The sequence below is a fragment of the Pinus tabuliformis genome, chromosome 3_2 (assembly GCF_031772625.1).
Source record: "Pinus tabuliformis cultivar Carrire ecotype Pingquan chromosome 3_2, CPIR1, whole genome shotgun sequence".
Classification (NCBI taxonomy): Eukaryota; Viridiplantae; Streptophyta; class Pinopsida; order Pinales; family Pinaceae; genus Pinus; species Pinus tabuliformis.
In genome coordinates, this window is record NC_142302.1 from 347,595,319 (window position 1) to 347,617,467 (window position 22,149).

The 22,149-nt window shown below is 34.5% G+C and overlaps 1 pseudogene; it reads left to right on the top strand.

Moving 5' to 3' along the window:
* The first annotated feature begins 21,513 nt into the window (after positions 1 to 21,513).
* LOC149180902 (derlin-1 pseudogene) lies at positions 21,514 to 22,142 on the top strand (annotated as a pseudogene).
* The last annotated feature ends 7 nt before the right edge of the window (positions 22,143 to 22,149 follow it).

The window sequence follows — 22,149 nt, forward strand, 5'->3', positions numbered from 1 at the left end:
GTATTCAAATTTAACGGCGTCCTGTCGCAGAAGCAAGTTAGTTATGTCATTACCAATGCCGTGGCCTTTTCAGGAATGGCTATATAGAGAATAATATACACGGTGCAAATTTCCATGACGCTGTCCACTAAAGATTGATCATCGCGCAAATCATAGCTAATTGGAAAAGATTGAAGCTTCGTCTGAAGAACCTAAAGGTCGAGTAGGCTCCGGCAACCCACATAAAGATTATACAGAATTTTATATATGGTTTTTTTGAAAGAAAGAAAGAAAGAAATTATTTTAATGTTCAGGAATCTAAAAATAGTTTATAGGACAGATTGCTTTTTCATCTAGTTGATGTATTCAGCGATTTTTCTGTGAAGTTTCACAATAAATGTTCCCAGCTTCTCGACAAACCCCTCGTTAAATAGATTATCCCAAGAGCTAGCGGTCAGCGTATTTGCATAACTTTTCCTGTTGTCTTTGAAGGCCTCACATTCTAAAATGAAATGTTTTTCTGTTTCCATTTTTTTGGAAGAACAAAAAATGCATACCCTTTCCTTCCACACTTCCTTTGGCCTTTTCCAGCGACCTGTTTCACAACCGAGTTAATGAGAATTAGTCCTGAATTAGTCCTGAACTGAGTAATAAGAATTTTGGCTCTCCAAGAGATATTGGCCTCTATGTATGCTTTTGGTTAATGAAAGGAAACCCATGAAAATAAAATTTCACAAATTGTGAAAATAAACAAGTATGTGGACACGTATTTTTCTTGGAAGTTTTATTTTTTAGAAATATAATTTTTGTTGTGGTTGATAATGTTATAATTAGCACAATTATAAAAATTAAATGACTATAAACGCTTATAAATATTTTTTTTTTATAATAAATATCAAAATATCTATTTTATGATACCTTATTGCTAAAATTAAAATAATCATAAAAATTAATTAGATATATATATATATATTATTAATTATAAAAAGAATTAATTGCATCAATAAGCTTATTTTACAACTCAACATGAGAGAGAGATGTGTATTTCTTTCTTTGCTCGAGTTGACACATATCCCCTTTAAAATAATAATAATTTTTTTTTCAAATAAAAAACAATGACAAAAAGGAACATACATATTTGGTTAATTTTAATTAAATGCATTATAAAACATCAATAATATGGCTATTGTGCTCATTGATCTGTTTATTATTCATATTACAATTCACTATCAAGCAAATGTGATAATGTGGTAAAAATATTTCACTTTCAATCTGAACCTTGAATATATTATTTCTATATCAATGTGAAGTAACATAATATGATATCAACTTTAAAAAAAAGTAAAGTAATTAAGAGTAAAAAAAAATTCTTATATTTTCACTTTTAAACGTTAGGAATATTTTGATATCAACTTTAAAAAAAGATTAAGTAATTAAGAGTAAAAAAATTCTCATATTTTCACTTTTAAATGTGAGGAATATGTATAAAATTCTTATATTTTTAAGAATATTTCAATAGAGGATTTACGTAAATTATTTAAATGTTCATGTTAAATAATTTATTACAATATCACCTTCATATATATGTGTGTGTTGACCATAATAAAATATTTCAATTCTCAAGGAGAGAAATTAACTTCAAATAAAAAAATACATTACTTTTGAGTAATATAAAATTAATATATGGCATTAAGCTAACACTAAGGTAAATCCACGACTGGTGAGCTAATATGGGTCATTTAAAAAATTATATTAATAATAATAATAAATCAATGTGGGTGATAAATACAATATTTCAATAAGTAATACAACAACATTTTAATGTGGACAATGTGGTCTATAACTAAAATATTTGAGTGTCCATGTTAATTAAAATATTTTAATGTTAACTATTTAAATATTTTTACAAAATATTTCAGTGTCCATGTTAAATAAAATATTTTAATGTCAACTATTTAAATATTTTTACATTGCATCTTTTTTCATGTATATTTTGAGGTCTATTTTGTTTTGAATTCAACAATTCTAAGTTTAATGCTTGTAGTCTACACAATCTACATGTCTAAAGGGATTTTCAACAAGTTGAATTCATTTATGCATTCAAAAATACAATTTAAATAATGAAAAATTAAGCATGATATATATATATACATACATACATATTATCCGTGGTTAAGATGGATCTATATTACTATATAATTTAAACATATATACATTTAAAAAAAACATGTAACAATATTTTTTTACGATGGAGATACATTTGCATTTAAGCATGGAAATTCTTAATTTGTAAATAGTTTTTGTTACAATATTATGGGAAAATGCAATGACTTATATTTCATATGACATTTTTTTTGATTAATCAATTTAATTAGAAAGAAAATGGTATAACCACTCTAGAGATAAATCTCAACCAATGATTTGTGAACACTACTAAGAATATTTTGTGGAGGTTAAATCCCTACGTCCATGTAATAATTATTTTGTCATAGGTTTCCTCAAGGGTTAGCTTAATTGGTCGAGTCATCATTGTTAAAGCTCATTTTCTATTGAGAGTTCACAGGTTCAATTCTCTCAACACTCTCGGGGTTAGGCTTCGTGGTTGAGCCACAGGAAGTGATCCCTTTGGGCGGATTTGCCTGATACAAATATTTAGAAGATTGTCGATGGTGTTGGAATCCATCAATCAAGGGGGTCTCCCCGATGTGAAGTCACTTAGACCTCAAACCATTTGGAGTAGGAGCCCCATCCAGAATATCAGCCCAGTTGCCATGTATTCTTATAGATTTTCCTTCGCTCTAACTATCAATAAGAGAGTGGAATGTGTGGTGCCTTTGAAAAGAAAGGGGGGTGTGCTTGGTGAGTGTTCAATCGTATGTGTGTCAAAGTCATTTCACTGCAGAGGGGAGGGAAAGTGAGCCTCTAACCGAGAGGTAGTAATACCACCCTAGTAGAGACACACATGAGCAAGAAGGGTCCATACAACATCAAGTGGAATAGTACATAGAAATGCGATGGTCATTTAAACTAATATAACGAGGAAGATTTGTCTAATATCTAGCGGAATAGTCCACGGAGATGCGACAACGATAAGAGCAATTACAACACATTCTCAATATGATAAGTACCAAAATAACCAAAATAGTTCAACTACTTTAACACAGATGAAGGCAAACATGAATTACAAACATTCACAGAATAGTCTTACAAATATCCATAATCCATGCATGAAGAATGTGCTGACTCATAGGGCTTCTCATATTAAGTAATGTTCCAAGACACATGTATACAATGAACACCACCATCTCCAATAGTGGAGCATTGGAGCCACTCCTTGCTTCTCAAAAGAACTAGCTCTCTAATGCCTTGCAAGACACATGTATACAATGAACACCACCATCTCCAATAGTGGAGCATTGGAGCCACTCCTTGCTTCTCAAAAGAACTAGCTCTCTAATGCCTTGTAGGAGGAGCCAAGGTGAAAAGAACTTTGCTCATACAATGAAGGAGTATATATAACCAATGGGTGATGCTTCTCCTTCCTTGTGACTCTTTGACTACTCTCATGATTGTTTGACTTCCTATGAATTTTCAACTTACATGACTCTTTATATTCCATGTGTGTCCTTTGGACTTCCACTTTACAATACATTTTGAATACCATTTACATGATCCATAATGACGATGTGGCATATGACAACTCATGACATGACATGCCACTACTAACATGGATTTCTTGATGATGTGGCATTGTCAAGCCACTGCTGTTGTTGCGTGCTGAGTGCTTGCTTAGGAATGCTCTTCTTTTCACCTTCGTATGACTTGGTGATAAGGAATCTTCAATGATCTTAATTCTTGAGCTGCGATCATAAATTGATGTCCCTTTGCTTTCTTGTGATTGATCAACTTGCATGTTCAACTACTACAATGTCTTTCAACAAGTTTCCCTCCTTCATCCCTTTCTTTATCATCTCGCCATAGCAGGGTAAGGCACCTGTATATGCAATTCACTCATGATGAGATGACATCAGTTCGAAAAGCCCCTAGTCTAAGATGGTGCATTCTGATCCATTTGATTGAGCCAGAATCGGGTGACAGGTCGGAAGAGAGGGCTCAGTGACTGTGCAGTTGCGTAGTTCAAGCATCCCAGGGTGAGGCTTAAGCCCTAAGACTGTGCAGTGTGTAGTTCAGACTGGATTGAGGGAGAAAACTACGCAGCTCTAGGAGCCAGTGAGACAGGATGACGAGGTGGACACTGAGAGGATAGACTGCGCAGTTCCGGGAGACAAGGGAGTTTGGGCAATTGCGCAATTTAGAGGCTCAACGAATGAGCTTGAGGCTTGTGATTGCGCAGTGCGCAGTTAGGGCTAGGCTGAGAGAAAGGATTGCACAATTCTGGAGGCCAAGGCCAGAGCTTGAGTGCAGAAAATGCGTAGTGCAACACTCCTAGGAGACAGGAACTACACATTGTGCAGTGCCAAGGGGCAAGATCAAAGCTAGAGGACTGAAACTGCGCAGTGCGTAGTTCAGAAGGTTGGGTGAAGCCAAGTTGCTTGGTTGGGAAGACTTGTAAAAAATGGCTAAGTGTAAGACTAGTTAGACTAATGTGAACAGTGATAAGACTTCGACTGTGAGCTCACACTTAGAATACTTGATGACACAACAACATAGATCACCCAGGACATATGAACAATAAATTTCCCTCCGCGCAATAACTTTATGACCAATGACGACAAGTGTGACACTTAAGATACACTTTGGGATGACCATGACAACACTTGTGCGACGATGCTTAAAACTTTGCAAATGAGTGCAACAAATGTTTACATGGTTAGAACAACTCATATACACAAAGATAGACCCTTGAAACCACTAGAACAAACTTCCACACATTGTGCGACAACCAATCATGCGAAAAGACGACAATTTACCCAACTTGCAAAGGGCGGTAAAATACTTCAAGAAAATACATGAAGTGAGTTTCAGTGTTGTGAAAACAATGTGTAAAACCAAGGAAGGCTCTGAAATCGAGTGTAAGCCAAAATTTTGGAGGGTGTTGTAGCAGCTACAATACTTGGTGACACACTAGTAGAATTCAAACTTCTCTGCCTCGGTTAACTTCTTTTGTGCAGGGCCTTGCTTCTTCAGGGAGTATTGATTCATCGTGCAAATTACTTTGGTCTCCCTACTTACCCCATGAATAGACACGATCCCCTTATTGCCTTCTCGGTTGATCACAACATAAGATTTAGTGATATCACAACATTTCGAGTTGGGAAGGGTAGTATAGCTCGCGAGCTTAAGATTTTCAGAGTATATTTTTTCATCTCTGGTGTTGCTCTACTACCATCAGGCCTGGATAGTACCCCGATGGAGTCACGTAGGAACACAAACATTTCTCAGCTGCCAACAAGCCTGGACAGTACCCCGACGGAGTTGCTTGTTTCACCTCTTTACACAGGAAGCCTTTCTCTTCTTTCACATTTATTTATTTATTTTAAAGAGGACTGTGCATCGATACTTATTCATTTTTGGGTGAAAGAGGGATCCCGACTTATTGAGACTAGAAGAGGTTGTTCCTTAAGAGAAGCATATAGAGACCTTTGATTTAGGTTTGCTCCTTTAGACTTTTCCCTTCTCCTCTTTTATTGATTGGATAAGCATGAAAACTTTGAAACACAAAAACTGATTGTGGGCATAAGGTTTCCTGATTAGACATAGGTTCATGGTTGGACCAAAACTCTCCTTATGGAGAGATCATATTTTTTGTCTGAACCTAATAAACCAAAAGATATAACCAACACAAGGAAGATGGACATGAGGTTAGCCAAATGTTGCGGTGTTACAAATTCCTTTTCTATTTTGCCATATTCCCTTTGAGCTGACAGAGCATCTTCATGCACGATCTTACAAAACGAAAGGAAAGACAATGCACAACAAGGAAACAAAACCAGAAGAAAAGAAAAATAAGCTAAACCAAAGAAATATGCAAGAGAAAAGTAAGAAAAGACAAGAGAGACTAAAGAGAACAACATGGGATGAGTGCAAGAGAAGGAAAACTAGGATGTAGCTAATCCTATTCCTATCCTAACAACTAGAAGGTCACGATCACATATAATGGAATTTCCAATGTAGCCAGCGTAATCGTTCTCGACCTACAATCACAAAGATACGATTGATTAAAACATATACAAATAAATGTGCAAGAGAAAATATAAGAGCTTGAATAATTTGCACAACAAAAGGAAGGTCTTGCCTGTGGGCAGAAATGTGTGTCACAACCACTACTTTCATCCAATTCACATTCTTACCTTTTTTATGAATACCACCTTTCAACAAACCTTGGAAGCTTCTCGCGAATGTATCTCCATCTACACCAAACTCCTCAGCAAGCACGAGGGAAGATCAAAACTTTTTATTTGCGATAGAGCTTGCCAGGTAAGATTGTTCTAACCATTCAACGATTGGATCGTAAAATTCATAATGATCCTCTTGAAAACCTCGAAATCTTGTAAAAGATGAATTTTCAATTAGAGGCACGATATTATGATGAGAATCTTATGAGGGAAAATAGATATGACCATATTCAACAATCATGTCGAGACAGTGAGGACCTGACATAACCATCAGCAGAGGCTGAAGTGCCTCAACCGCTCTACAAAAATCCGAATAATGAGATGTTGAATGATGAAGATCGAAGGATATAAAACAATTGTCACTGGATGTGATGATGGGAAAATAATAAGCTGAATGGCAGTCATTAGAGACATAATAATGATTAGATGGGTTGATTAAAGCATCATATTCCCAGTTTGTAATTAATAACGATAAATCAATTTGGAGAGCTTTGCGAATGCTCTAAACAATAAAACCAAGTTCCTTGCAAGCCAAATGTGACAAACCATTTTCCTGTAATTGGTGACAAACTATACAAGCATCGTAACTGTCAAAAGAATTTAGGGATTCCAACATAACAAATACATGAGATCAGTCAGGGCATGGTGAACAGAGAAGAACTTGATTCATGCAATAACTCATGCATTCATTATTATTCAAGAGGATTTTAGGTGCGATAAAGGGAAAGATTTGTAATATAACATTCACACGAAGAACCAGGAGTTGACTATTAAGGAATTAATTTGATAAGCATGATTCCTTCGGCCAAAGATAGTCCTTGGAATGATCAAATTCACAATTCCATGACTCTATGAGAGATACACATTCCAAACCCGAGTTTGATGTGAGAGATTTGCATGAAGATGAATGAACTGAAATAGAGTCTTGAATCTTGTCAAAAGTAAAATCTTGAAAATTTGAAAGTTCATACTTGAAATATCAAACTTTTTTCAAAAATAAATTTTCATCGAGTGAAACCATGCAAAGAGAAGGATTGTGTGGGAAAAACCATATCTGACTTAGTTCGGGGGGCTTACCAGAGTCACGAGATCCTGACATAACCATCAATAGAAGTTGAAGTACCTCGACTCCCTAGCAGGTCCTGGAACTTTCTAGGATTGTAAAATCACATTTTGAAGATTGAACTAGATCATGCATGGTTTTGAGGATAGATGCTAGCACTGGTTTAAATAAAGCCACTGCTCATCAAATGGAATCCATATTTTTCATTGATTTTACCAGATTTTGCAACTCCAACAACCAGATTACTCAAGTCGAAAGATTCTTCTGATTGCAAATTTAAAGATGAACGAATCAGGGAAATTTCATGAGCAAGCTAATTTTAAGAGTTGTCTTCATGCAAGAGAAGAGACGATGAGGGATGGAAAGAGTACTGAATGATTTGATTGTTTTCATTTGCATCATGGATAATCTCACTTCTTTGTGTCAATTGAAAAGACAACTCATTGGATGAAGAACTTAAAGAGCATGGAGTATCTTTGTCGCAAGTAGATGCATCGCAGATGGTAAAGCACAAGGGATAGTGAGATGAAGAGGAAGTTTCGATAAGCACATCTTCTTTGACTGAATCATATTTTGGATCTAAAGTAAAATCTTCATGAGAAACCAAAAGATCAGTTGATACACCTGGGCATTCGTGATTGCATACATCAATAAAGTCATCATCATTGGAATGATTTTTTCCCGAGGCTACGAATTGATCGAAATAATTGATTACATTTGTTTCACAACCGAGATTAGTAGATTGAAAATCATCCAATAATGGAAGTGCATCATCTTCACGTGGAGGATTTTGGAAAATAGAAGAAATATTGAAAGCATCTTCCCTTTCCTCCTCCCCTACATGTGTAATGTGATTTCCCTGTATCTAATCACAATTTGAACCAGTAACGTGAAAATCAAGAGAGTGTGGAAAAATAGATGGTGGAACAGATTGCTCACGCAGATAATGGTACAAAGAGTCATGTCCTATAGATGATAGAGGATAACAGAAATCCAAATAAGATTCGAGACTAAAATTATGAACAATAATATCATATTACAGAATGGAGGAGTTAGTCTTCACCGTAGGCTCCATGACCCATCTGGAATTTCCTCCATTGAATTTGAATCGTGAAAAGCAGAAGAAGAATGAGAAGATAGATTAGGAATTCGATTTGTAGGTTTCCCAACTTTACAATCACTGCAAGGAGGCACCCACATTAGGAATGGAAAAGGAGGAGGACAAGAACAAAAGGAATAATAGGTTCCTCCTCTAAAATTAGAGGTGTCTCATGATTCACAAGGGTTGGGGAAGTGAAAACATCAGGAGGTTTAGATTCAAACTGATTCAAAGAAACTTGAACCAAATGTTCAAACTTTTTCTTATAGAAATCTTAACAACTTCTTCAGGAAACTCATAATATAAATGAAGGAATCTATTAGCAAAACTCTCAACTGATTCATCAAGATCCATTTTGAATTAATTGATTCTTTTGTGAACATCTTAGTTATCATACCAATTGAAAGCTTGATGAATCTCCTTAGTAAAATGGCAAAGAGAATGAATGGTAGTTGATGGTAAGGTATAACACCAATGCTTAACATGATCTTTGAGAATAAGGGTGAATATAATACACATAACATCTCCATCATCGATTTGGAAAATTTTACAAAACCCAAGAAAATCATTTATGTGTCTGGATAAAAATATACCACCCTCACATTAAAATTGAATTGAGACAAGGCATGAACAAACTCCGCAAAGATTGAAAGTTTTCTAGGAGGTAGGCTGGAAAAACACTCTGGGATTATGATTTTGGAAAGATCCATTTATGATAGGAGATTGAAAACAGACTCAACGGGCTCAACTTGTCATCTAGCCCTCCTTCTAGCACCATTGTTGACGGTGCTGGAAATTTGTCAACCAAGGGGGTCTCCCCGATGTGAAGTCCCAATTAGACCTCATGCCATTTGGAGTAGGAGCCCCATCTGGAATATCAGCCCGGTTTCCATGTATTCTTATATATTTTCCTTCGCTCTAACTATCAGCAAGAGGGAAGAATGCGCAGTGCCTTCGAAAAGAAAAGGGTTGTGTCTAGTGATTGTTCGATTGTATGTGTGTCAAAGTCCTTTCACTGCGGAGAGTGAGCCTCTAAGAGAGAGTTAGTAGTACCACCCTAGTAGAGACACACACGAACAAGAAGGGTCCATACAACATCAAGCAGAATAGTCCACAAAGATGCCACGATCACTGAAACCAATATAATGAGGAAGATCTGTCTAATATCCAGTGGAATAGTCTACGAGGATGTGACAACGATAATAGCAATTACAACGCATTCTCAATATGATAATTACCAAAATAACCGAAATAGTTCAACTACGTTAGCACATATGAAAGCAAAAATGAATTACAAACATTCACAAAATATTCTTACAAATATCCATAATCCATGCATGGAGAATGTGTTGGCCCATAGAGCTTCTGATATTAAATAAAATTTCCAAGACACATGTATACAATGAACACCACTAGCTCCAATAATGGAGCGTTGGAGCCACTCCTTGCTCCTCAAAAGAACTAGCTTATCTCTCTAATGCCTTGCGGGAGGAGCCAAGGTGAAAAGTATTTTGCTCATACAATGAGGGAGTATATATAACCAAGGGGTGATGCTTCCCCTTCCTTGTGACTCTTTGACTACCCTCATGACTATTTGACTTCCTATGACTTTTCAACTTACATGACTCTTTATATTCCATGTGTGTCCTTTGGACTTCCACTTTACAATACATTTTGAATACCATTTACATGATCCACAATGACGATGTGGCATATGACAACTCATGACATGACATTGCTGTCATGGACTGCTTGATGATGTGGCATTATCAAGCCACTGCTTCTGATATGTGTTGAGTGTCTACTTGAGAATGTGCTTCTTTTCACCTTCATATGACTTGGTGATAAGGAATCTTCAATGATCTTAAGTCTTGAGTTACAATCGTAAACTGATGTCACTTTGATTTTTTGTGATTGATCAACTTGCATGTTCAACTACAAGAGTGTCTTTCAACATGTTTCCCTCCTTCATCCCTTTCTTCATCATCTCTCCATAGCATGGTAAGGTACCTGTATCTGCAATTCACTCATGACGAGATGACATCAGTCTAAAAACCACCTAGTCTAAGATGATGCATTTTGATCCATTGGCTGAGTCAGAACCAGGTGACAAGTCGAGAGGTAGGGCTCAGTGACTGCACAGTTGTGTAGTTCAAGCAATCAAGGGTGAGGCTTGAGCTCTGAGACTACGTAGTGTGTAGTTCAGGCTGGACTGAGGGAGAAAAATGCGTAGTTCTGGAAGCCAGTGAGATAGGCTGAGGCGGTGGACACTAAGAGGACATACTGCGCACTTCTGGGAGATAAGGGAGGTTGGGAAATTGTACAACTGCATAGTTTAGAGGCTAATGAAATGATCTTAAGGCTTGTGATTGTGTAGTGCACAGGTAGGGCCAACCTGAGAGAAAGGATTGCGCAATTCTAGAGACCAAGGTTGGAGCTTGAGCCCAGAAACTACACAGTGCAGCAGTCCGGGAGACAGGAACTATGCATTGCACAGTGCCAAGGGGCAAGGTCATAGATAGAGGACTGAGGTTGCATAGTGCACAATTCAGGGAGGCCGAGTGAAGCCAAGTTTCTTGTTTGGGAAGACTTCTCAGAAATGGCTAAGTGTAAGACAGGTTAGACTAATGTGAATAGTAATAATACTTAGATTGTGATCTCACACTTAAAATACTTGACGACACAACAACATAGATCACCCAGGACACATGACCAATTAATTTCCCTCAGTGCGACAACTTTATGACCAATGACGACAAGTGTGACACTCAAGATACACTTTGCGACGACTGTGGCGACACTTGTGCGACGATGCTTAAAACTTTGCAAATGAGTGCGACATATGTTTAGATGGTTAGAACAACCCATATACACAAAGATAGACTCTTGAAAAAACCAAAATAGGCTTCTACACATTGTGCAACCAATCATGCAAAAATATGACAGTTTACCCAACTTACAAAGGAGAGAAATTTTTTTCAAGAAAATACATGAAATGAGTTTCGGTGTTTGCGACAACAATGTGTAAGACCAAGGAAGGTTCTGAAATTGAGTGTAAGCCAACATTTTGGAGGGTGTTGTAGTAGCTACAACATGGATATAGGTCTTTGGGTGGATATGCTTGATACAAATATTTAGTGGATGTAGGGGTCACTGATATCCAAGGTCTATGAACCACATAGGAAAAAAAAAATGTTATGCAAATAAACATGTCTATTTTAGAATAGGGCTTGGAGATTTAAATTATTAGGTGGATTGTATGGATTTAACCTCCATGGAATATTCTTAGTAGTATACACATATCAAAGGTTGAGATTAATATCCAAAGTAATGCTCTTTTTGGTCTTTTAATTAAATTGATTAATTAAAAATATGTCATATTAACAAATATCATGTGAAATAAGTTATGGTATTTTGGGCATGTGGTATAGATAAGTAATGGTATTAGCCCATTGTATTGTAACAAAGTCTATTTACAGACTAAGAATCTCAGTGGTAAAATGAGAGTAAATATCCATAGATAAGAATCTTGTCCCATGTTTTTTCAAATGTATATATGTTTAATTTATATATATTAATTATATTTATAATTAATAATAGTTTAATTAATTAGATATTCTTAATATGTAAAGAGGTTTTGTTATAGTATCATGGTTTATCAATACCACATGCCCAAAAAACCACAACTCACTTTATATGACACTTGTTCATATGACATTTTTTAAATTAATCAATTTAATTAAAAGGGCATAACTAGTTTGGAGATAAATCTCAACATTGATTTGTATATGCTACAATAAATATTCTAGAATATTTTTTTTTAGGTTAAATCTCTACCATCTACCTAATAATTATTGATAATTAAATTAAAATTCTAAACGCCTATTTCAAAATAGACACACCCTATTAAATTAACAAGTTAAACAAAATCATGCAATTTAAAACTCAATTTACATTATGGCCATGTAATTTAAAACTTTATAAATTAAAATGGTAAAAATAAGTAGGTTGAATACCTTACCCTAGTTCTTGTAATCTCTATTTTTTGAAATTAATGTGTCTTGGCCCGACTTAAGGGAATGGAGGATCTTGACTAACTCTGTTATATCATTGTAAAATAAAGGTTAAAATCTTTATGTAGAAGTGGCTCGGAATTAGTATGTAAGAAACCTATATGAAATAATTCAAATGATATTAGATAATATGTTTCATGATTTAATTATCTATGCAAGTAACTTGTATCATTATTTTGCATTGTTTCTCTTTGTTATGATATGACTCAAATTAAATGCTTAAAATCATTACAAATAAAAACTTATAAAACCGTTCATACAAGAGAAAAAAAAGGAGCCTAAATCATGTGTGTATTCAATTACAGTCATTAAAAGGCATTTTTATGGTAGTGTGTTGTTTTTTTTTGTTTTTTGTTTTTGTTTTTATTCGGGAAAGAAAAAACCAACATCATTCTATTTAAAAAGGATATTTATATTGTGTATATATATAACACCAAGTGTAGATATATTTCTTATATCATTTCATTCTAGTTACTCCTCTTAATATAGACATCACATCTAGCTATTTAGCTAGGGCATTTTACAGATTTTGATATTGTCCAAAATAATATTGAAAAAATAGATAGTACATCTATCCGAATATGTAGCCTAACTTGATATACAAATTATGCAACAACCATCACAAATCCAACAAAAAAAATATACTAGATAATAAAATAACAGAGCCCAAGGGTGTCAAGGAGTCTAAGGCAAGTGAAAATGCCTTGAGCTGTGAATTGAATCATTGCAAAATGCGGAGAAAAAAATCTCCCCAGGTGGTTTGTTGAGGCCTTCTTTTGATAATGCGTCTGCAATAGTGTTATGCTCCCTGAATATATATCCAAAAGGTATGTCATCGAATTGCCCCATGATCACCTTGATTCTCTCCATCCAGTTTAGGAGCTTATGAGGTGCGAAAGTTGATTTCTAGTGAACCCAATCCACGACCACTTTTGATTCTCCAAATACCATCAATGACTCGATATGGAGCCACTTTACATAGAATAGGACCCCCCCCATAGTGCAATTATCTTTTCACATGTATTTATGCCCTCCCCACTATTCCAAGTAAAGTGATAGAAAGAACCTAGTTGTAAGACAATATATGCACCACTTCCACATATTCCATTGCACGTCGACTAGTCAAAAAAACCCTTTGGGAATCTGTCCCAAACATGTTTATGATGAATATGTATATCAATCCTCCTATCCACTACAAGACCAATCTCACTGTAATATGCAACAATCTGAATGCACGTTCTATAGATGTCCATGGGAACCTCCTCAAATATACTAGTGTTCTACCACCACCAAATTCCCCAAAAATATATAGAATGAAAGAGTGTTATAATAATATAAGTTTATGCCATTAGTACATAAGTCTACGGAAAATGTTTTCCAGACACGAATCATGTGTGTGCATTCAAGTATACTCTTTAAAAGACACCTCGATGATAGTGTTATATCAATAGAAGTATATACCATTTGTACATAATTAATTCACTAATTTTTTTTTCTAGACAAGTTCAACCTCAAATAGAGGCAGTTGTAAAAACATGTATTCTTAAAAATGAAAATTTTGGGGTTATGAATTTTGCATGGACCTGATGGTGACATTAAGGCTTTGTTCCCATAACCAAGTGGTAGTATTCAGTGAGAGCCCAACATATTTATTCAAAAACATTGATTACAAACCTTGATGGTTACTTGGTAGTAAATCATTGTGTTGCTCTACTAAATTTTGATAGCTTCATTCAAATATGCAATTGCATCAACAAATTGTAGTAAATCTCTCTATATTGACAAAAATGTTGCAAGGTTTTTGACATTGTAATACAAAATTCTACACTATTCATGGAGGAGAAAGTCTTTGGCATGGTGCGTATTATACATGTAGTAATTTATCATGCAAAACATGTCATAAAAGTGACCAAGCAAACCATGTAAGAAAAGTGATTTAGGTAATTGTTTTTCTAGTGGTGTATTGTGTCATTGGTTCCTAGCATCACATTTGGCCAAAGTTTGAATCATACTAGAACTTTTTTGTATTCAAATGATTAGGAAGAGTGTGAATCATTTATATAAAATGATCAATCTAACTTCAATTAATTGATTCTAAAGGCTTCATTGAGCTTAGCATTAACAACTTTTGCATCATTTTTCACTTAGTGGAATCTCACTAGTGAGATTTGGTGACCTGCTAGGGATTTTGGTAGTGAGCAAGCCCCCTATAAGAGTGAGGCCTATGTGCATAAGTGAAGATGGAACCTATTGTGAGATGTTAATACTAAATGCTTAGTTTGTAGCTTTCCAACTTGTAACCTCCATTTCAAAATCCCTATTATAGTAAAATATAGCATTAGAGAAATTGGTTCAATTATCAATGCAACCAAGTATGCTCGCCAAAAGTTTTTCAAAACACTACCGAGTTATCATTTTTTGGTTCTAAATCTAGGAAAATTGTAAATTCAAGAGAAATTTGTGAGCATTATGGAAGAGGTAGGGAATAATACTTTAACATCTATTTCTATGGTGGCTATTGACATAGTTTTGAATTACTCAAAATGCTACTGCAAGTATGAATGGGAAATTATCTGCATCAATGCATTTGCACTCACTATTTTTGGTAAATAAAAACATATTTTAATTAATGTACAATAAATACCTATAAATTTGTTTTACAAATTATTCTTCTAAGGTCTATGCTCTTTGGGTGATTCATTTTCCAAATTATGCCTATAACTAGTTAATCAAACTTTCCCTTCCTTTAGTCTAGTTTCCTTTGCCTTCACTCCCTTTGTTCTAGTTAGTGCTTCTGTTGGAGAATCCACTCCATTGAGAAACTTCTAAAAAATAATACTACCTTACCTTACCATCCATGTTGACCACTACCACGATCATAGAGCTTATGCTATAGTAGGGGGGATGCAAGTTAAGCAGATTATTTTCCAAATTTAACTCTCTTTATCAAATCCTTATGAGCAGTAACACCTAGCTATGAGGAAGACTATAATGAGTACATTATCCCTATGAGGAAAATTCCCCACCTCCTTGTTGGTTAATTGTTGGTTGAGGGATTCTCAAGTTAAGATTCTTGCCTACGAGTTTCACTCGCTTTTGTTTCTCCTTCTTTGTGGTTGCATAGTTGAAAATCAGGTGCCACATAAAATATATGGTGAAGAAACATGCCCTTCCAACAAATTTATTAGTTGCAGAGTACATTGAAGTAACAAGTGAACTAAATGCCTTAGAATTTGTTGCAAAGGCTTCCCTTTTCAATTCATTGAATAAAAAAGATAGTGAAATAGGGGAATCCTCAATTAAACCCTAGATTTAATAATAATGGGTGTTTCAATGTCATAGCAACTCTAAGAACAAGCTATTGGGAAGATAAACTATTAATAATAGGCAAATGACGAGGCCCTGATTCTTAGAGATAATTATATTGATACAGATACAACTCTATGCAAAATTGTAATAAGATAGAGTGTTAAATACATTTTTCACTTCTAAAATGATTTTCAAAATTGAATTATTTTATTCAAAACAATTATAACTACATATATTATTATATTTAGATACTAATATTATCATTATCATGTACACTGTCTAACGATAAATTAGAGAGAGAAAAAAAAAAAGAAAAAAAGAAAAAATTACCTTTGTATTATTGCAATAGAAATAACACTCAATGTTATAAAAACAAAGAGATGCATCTCAATGTTATAAAAACAAAAAGATACATTTTCCACCTTACAATAATAGTGATTTACTTGCATATTCACTTACAACTTCAACACATAATAAAGATGCCTAGGATAACAAAGAGATGCATTTTCCACCTTACAATAATAGTGATTTACTTGCATATTCACTTGCAACTTCAACACATAATAAAGATGCCTAGGGTAACAAATTGTAAGCAATGATAAACCATTTTCCATTTGTACATGTGCTATCTATTTTTTTTTTTTTTTTTAACAACACTACATTTAGTAATTGCAAAGGCGACACAATATTATTATGCACATTTATTGCATTTGAAAAGGCATATGAAATGGTCTTAATACCTTGATATTAGGCCCAAAAAGAATAGCCTATTGAATTTTCGGTTTTTTAAAATTATGTTTTTAATTTGATTTTGAACATAACCATTAGAAATAAATTTCGTAAAACACAATAGAGCTATTTTAGTCATAGTATAACAAATAGATGATTAAGGAATTTTTTGGAAATAGATGATTAAGAAATTTTTTGGAAATTAAATATAGTTATTATTTAAAATTAAATAAATAATAAATTATTTCAAAATTTGGGAGGTTTAATTATTATTATTATTATTATTATTATTATTTAAAATCAAATAAACTAATATGAATTTAATTTAATTTGAATTTGTAGTGAAAAATTATAGTTTGTAATAGGAAAAAGATTAATAATTTAATAGGAAATGTATGTGGCTCATAATTAATAAATTTTAGATTATGATTATTATTATATTATAGGTTAGAAATAATTTTAAGTGAAACTTGAGGTATTTTAATTTAAATAATTTTATTTTTTTGTAAGTAGCGTAAATATATTTTCTATTAATAAAGTGAAATGTACATCATATTTATATCTAGATATCTAACCAAAATTAGAGAGATTTTAACAAAAGATTGTGTCTCATATGCACAGATCCACCATAGAAACCTAAAAAACAACATGGCACCACAGTCCACGATTCTGGACAACCCAAAGACTAAGACAAAACCAATACAAAAATAGTTAAAGAGCCAGCACAAAGACCTGGAAAGTACCCATACAAAGAGGAAGGCAACAACTTCACAGCCAGCCTAAAACCAACTCCAGGTAGTGTAGAAGAGCACTTTCATCAACCACACAAACTTCCAAACTGCAATACACCAGAAAATCATCCACCTCCAAGACCAAGAAAGAGATTTACGTTGTCCAGATACAGGCATGGAGAAGAAAAATTGAGGCGTCCCTCTTCTGGGTCATCCCAAACCAACTCGAGTCGCCACAAAAAGACATGATTTGCTTTCCTGAGCAAGCAATTGAGGGAGTGAACCATCATCCAGAAACACCTTACAAACATGCAAAAATCAGTCACACACATCACAATTTTGCACCACACCACACATCCACCAATTCAACATAAACTTCAGAAGCAGGTGGCCAAAAAGGAGCCTTTGAGAAACTCGAGTTACAACCCCCACACCTTAGAGTGGTATCTTGAACATAATCCCAATTTCCATTTCTTGGCTTCCCATTAGATAAGGTGGTACAAAATACTAATTAAAGGCTACCAAAAATCCACTCAAGTCCACATGAAGATTACACAAAAGAGGAACGAAAAACATTAGACAATTGTAGTTACTCCTGGTCCAAGGGGATAATTGTGAGATCTGGAACACTATCCACAAGGGGATCGATATATTCACTAGGATCACAAGGGGGATTAGTAAGGTCCCCAGAGGCTGAATTTGAAACAATGAAACCTCCCTCCTTCGGTGAGAATAATTTCTCGCCGAACCTCCAAAGGAACAACATCAAAAAAAGAACCCACAAAATCAAAAGCAAAGGTTCAAGTTCAATTGGGGCTCAGGTTTCCTAGACCACTCCTCTGAATCACCATTCGTTGACGAGGGGGCATGATTGAAGAATCCATCCACAAAATCAAAAGCAAAGGTTCAAGTTCAATTGGAGCTAAGGTTTCCTAGACCACTCCTTTGAATCACCATTCGTTGACGAGGGGGCTTGATTGAAGAATTCATAAAGCACACTAAGCATCAACAAGATCCACGACTAGCAAAGGAGGAAGATGGAGCACACACAAACCCTTTCAAAATTGACCTCAAGGTCGACAAATTGTCTCGCCAACGCCACTGAACAAGGCCAAATTCTAGAAGATACCCCAATTCTGGACAACACAAGGACATAAAGCAACTAAAATCTCATGGGAAAACTCAGTTAACAAACAGATCGACATGAAAATTCCCACCAAGAACAATTATTTCCCCCACAACAAAGAACACAACTCTAAAATATGAAAGGAACCAACAAAAGCATAATAACCTAGGAATACCAATGAAGGCATCCAAAGCACTTGAAGCCAAGAATTCCCACAAAATAAACTTATGAAATTGTAGAAAAACCACCACCCCTTGGAAAATTATGGGAATGACATCAGCCCAACGAAGTAAGCCCCAATTGAAGACCCAAAAGACCATACAAAGAACCCAATAGCAAAGTAGTTTTTTCTTTTTCCCTCTAAAATTTGATGATGTAATCTAATCTTATTTTATTATTTCCGCTATTATTTTATAATTTCTTAGGAGTTGGAGGATGGTATGTTGATTGGAAAACAAACAAATATTACTAAAAAAATAGGATGATTAATTTTTTTTAAATGTCTTTAGTGCTTCTCAAAGTCAAATTTTCAACTTGGTATTTTGATTGGGGAGAATTGAAGCACATAACTAACATATATGTTTGGTTTGTGGAGTTTATATAAGACATATATAAATTAGAATTAGCCATTTGGGTGAAAATAAAAAATAATTTTGCAAAGGGAAGAGGCAATTTACAACTTGAGTTGGAGGGTAAATTTTTTCCTATCTATGAATTATGGGCATAAAGATAGAATCTTCTTTTGTTGAATGAAATAACCAACCAATTTAAACTCTTATATGTGATCTTCATTGGTGATAAATGTTTTGTGGTGGTAAAGAACACTCTTATAAACTTACATGACCTAAACCAACATACCCAAATAAGTTATCCCTTTATAATAAAACCTACATCTATAAAATATAGTCTATCTTCTCATAATATTGCTCACATGATTAATGTTTGAACATTAGGTTTGTTGGTCAAAGGTTAGTTTATTCAATGTGCATTAAATTTCAAGAACAATAAAGTTTTACTAGTTTGTTCATTTAACATGCATTATGTTTCTTTATTGATTTGTTTCATTTGATCCAATCCTCTTGTGGATCTCAATAGTTGAATGAGTAAAAATACTAGTGTTGATGGTATCAATGGAGAAATTACCTTTTCCATGATGATTACAACCATAGGGAATACACCTAACCAAGATCAAATGCAATGCATTTATTGGTATTTGTAAACATTTGGAGAAAGCTAATTATTTGAAAAGATGTCAATTTGCATAGTCATAGGTGGTTTTTTCAATATTTATATTATGAATAATTGCCTCCTTTTGATATTTACATCAATTCATCTCAGATTCTTACAATATTCATCAATCATGTCCAATGGAGACCAATAACAATATAATTGTAGTCATGATTTTAATGTGGAGAGTGTTAGTACATGATTTCTTGGCAGATTTATCTAGTCCATAGATGAAATTCTAATTTGCCTCCTTGACCCTTATTTTCCAGGTGAAAACTAGAAGAGGATGTTTGGAAAAAAATACTCATGGCTAAACAAATCATAGGTACCCCGCAACATAATTTCAAGATAATTATTCAATCTAGAAAACTACTTGGTTTTAAAAATCATTACATTCCATCAGTATGAGATTACATTAGAACACATCCGTTATTGTTGAACCTATTGATTTTTGTGTAGCATCGAGAGGTATTCCTTCATGATAAGAGGCCTCCTAAGTTGGCCTAGCAAAATTATGGAAATTAAATTAAAATAAATTTATTTTTGGGTTTCATGTAGGCTCAAAAGGTACATGTCAACCCCACCATGAAAGGGTGTGTCCCTTGGGGTAAATGCACCCATTTGAATTGTATATATATATATAGATGATGCGAACTTAATTTGATCAGTCATCATCATCATATCTCTTCTATAAAAACCTCATGTGGGGTCAACATATAGAGGACAATTTTGGCTAAAGTTTGGACTTGGATTTTTGGCACAAATTTATAGACAATTTGGATTTGTAAACCTTGTTAAAGAAAATTTCTCCTAGAAGAAGAGTTGTTGGGTTTTCTCCCAAGTTTGGGTTTCTTAGGGAAAATTTGCTGTCTTTATTGTGCTTGGTTGTCTCTCTATGATATTAATATTTTTGTTGCATTACTATTGATATTTTTTGTGCATAATTGATCAATGATATAAGTGACATAAGATAATCTGGTTAAAGACCATTAGGAAGTGATTATCAGAATAAAAAATTGGTTTCTATTGTTCATCATTGTAGAAAAATTCAACATGGTAACTAATATTTGTTGAGAGAGCAGCCCCTAAAGTCAATGAGAATGATTTCATGTTTGGAGTAAAAGAGCCATAGAGGAGGCCTAGTTATGTCCAAGAAGGCCACATATCCTAGAGAGAAGTTGCAATTTTTCAAGAAGGTTGAGTCAAGAATTTGTTCAACAGTTAGAAAGCCAAGTTTGTGGAGGATCATTCTAGGTATGTTGAATGTTGGTTAAGACCACAGGGCCAAGGGCCACATGCCTGTAGTAGCTCGATGGTGATAAATAGACCTGGTCGAGGTTTATTTGAGTGAGGCCGAGGTTATTAGAAGTGAACCAAAGTCAGGATAGGGATCTATAAGGCCAGGTTAGGGCCTCAAGGATCAAGAAATAGGTTGGTTGAGGTTGAAAAAGATGAGATGAAGTTAGGTCGAGGGTATAAAAGACTAGAACAGAAGTGTTGTAGCAGGCCAAGTTAAGAAGACAATGGATTAGGGTTGTTGTAGCATCCAACAAGGGTGTTGCCCTAGGGATTGTGTGATGGCTCATTGCAATCTTTCGTGTTTAAACCAGAAAAAGTTTTGTGAATATTGTGACCTAGACTAATTTTTAAATATGAGACGAAGGTAAGAGGTGACTTAGTATTTTCCATGAGGGTATTCGTTGTTCATCTTTTAAAAAAACATTCACATCTATTAGAATATTATGGACATAAGTTTACAATGGGTGATTATTTGATTGGGATCCAACTTTGTGAGAAGCGTCATACATAGACGACTACAAAATGTCTTCCCCTACAAATTACTACAATTCACTTCCTCTAGTGAGAAAGGCATATGGAACACTTTACCTTCTAACTACCACAACTTTTATTTGGGATTGATTAATCCATATTATTTTTATCTGGATTACAATCTAGTGGTTAAGAAATTATAGATATGGAGGCTTGTTAACAAATTCTTTTTTTGGGTCCTTTTCTTTCTATCAATTTTATAAGTCGTTTATTATTAATAGCAAGGTATGGTGTACAGTTAGAAAAAGGATAATTTGATAAACAAATGATTTTTTTTTTTGGTGGATGATGATGTTTACAACATTGTCTCTTGTTGTATTTTCCTTTTTTATGATTTTGAGGTCACCATTTCTGGGAATATCCTTGGTTTTCATGCTTGTATAATTTTTTCAAGGGAGTATCCAAATGCACATGTCAACATATTTGGCATATTTACACTCAATGGTTTCTATTTGCCCTGGGTAATGTTAGCCTTGAATGTGATTTTTGGTTCACGACTACTTATGGATCTTATGGGCATCATTGTTGGGCATATTTATTATTTTATGAGAGAGCTCCATCCTCATGCCATTGGAAGAAATATGTTAAAGACGTTGCTTTGGGTGATGACTTGGTATTGATGCTAGC